Source organism: Lolium rigidum, chromosome 6, assembly GCF_022539505.1.
Source record: "Lolium rigidum isolate FL_2022 chromosome 6, APGP_CSIRO_Lrig_0.1, whole genome shotgun sequence".
Classification (NCBI taxonomy): Eukaryota; Viridiplantae; Streptophyta; class Magnoliopsida; order Poales; family Poaceae; genus Lolium; species Lolium rigidum.
Window position 1 is genome coordinate 256,877,911 of NC_061513.1, and position 1,565 is coordinate 256,879,475.

At 49.8% G+C, this 1,565-nt stretch overlaps 1 pseudogene; it reads left to right on the forward strand.

Moving 5' to 3' along the window:
* The first annotated feature begins 200 nt into the window (after positions 1-200).
* On the forward strand, positions 201-1,258 carry LOC124663994 (annotated as a pseudogene).
* Positions 1,259-1,565: the final 307 nt, after the last annotated feature.

Below are 1,565 nucleotides of genomic sequence, written 5' to 3' on the forward strand. Positions count from 1 at the left end.
TTTACTACTGATCGCTTCATCTCCTTCATCGATTCATCCTCTTTTCCCCATATCCTGCTCTCCAACCCTACAAAAACAGGAGCAGCAGCAGACATCAATCCTCTACAATAAACCGCTGGGGACGGGGAGAGTTCCAACTACCTTGCCCCCCCTGGAGAACGCTTGCCATGGCCTATGCCGGCTTCCGTACCAAGCCGTTGATGTCCGCCTCCACCATCTTCGCCGCCAGGGCGAGAGGGTACCACCTTCTCACGATCGACGGTTACTCCTGCACCAAGGATCTCCCCACAGGAAAGTCCCTCCAATCGCACCAGTTCACCGTCGGCGGCCATCGTTGGCACATCAATTACTACCCAAACGGCGAAGAATCAGAATCTGCAGATTACATATCTATTTTCCTCTTTCTCGACGAGGATGCCAACACAGAGGTGAAGGCTCAGCATAGTTTCCGTCTCGTCGACAAGGTGGAGGAGCAAGCACCTTCTCTGACGTCGGTAGTTGCCAAGAACTTTGCAGGCAAGAGCGGCTGGGGGACTGCAGTGCAAAGTTCATCAAAAGGGAAGCCTTTGAGAAATCCAAGTATCTCAGCGCAGATTCTTTCGCTATCAGGTGTGACATCGTAGTCATCGATGAGTTCCGCACCGAAATGGCCAAGACTTCTGGTACAAAGTTTGTCACCGTGCCCCCATCCGACCTGAACCAGCACCTCGGTGATCTCCTCAACACCAAGAAGGGAGCCGATGTAGTGTTTGAGGTCGGCGATGAGAAGTTCCCTGCGCACCGGTGGCTGCTCGCGGCCCGATCGCCAGTCTTCAGCGCGGAGCTTTTTGGCTCAATGAAGGAGGGTGATGCTGCGGGTGTTGTACACATAACTGACATGCAGCCACAAGTGTTCAAAGCTTTGCTTCGTTTCGTCTACACTGACTCGTTACCAGAGACCAAAACAGAAGAGGACGAGGAAGATGTCATGTGCCAACATCTGCTTGTCGCGGCAGACAGGTATAACATGGAGAGGCTGAAGCTTATCTGTGAGGAAAAATTATGCGAGTACATTGATGTAGGCAGCGTTGCTACCATCCTGGCACTTGCTGAGCAGCACCATTGTGTTGGGCTGAAGAAGGCATGCTTTGATTTTCTCAGCTGCCCGGCAAATCGGAGCGCAGTCGTGGCCACTGAGGGCTTCCAGCATGTCTATAGGAGTTGTCCTTCTGTTGTGATGGAGCTGATTGCCATGCCCTCGAGACCTTTAGCCAAGTGATGACCAATATTCTAGCAATGGTAGTTCATGATTTCTAGACTTTGTGAATTACGTTGTCAAGCACTTCCATGGCCTGCCAAAACATCTTATATTGAGGAACAGGGGTAGTAGTTATATTGTTTTAGCAATTGTTTACTGATTTCTGGACCTTTTGAGTTACATCACACAGTTCTGTTGGTATGTCATATACTCTTTGTTTTTTAAGAGATGCGAAGTGGCATCACTTTGTTTTGTCTTGATAATTGGTTGCATTCCTGCAAGCTTACAAAGCAATCGGGGAAGGCTTTGTTATCAGGTTGCTTTGCTG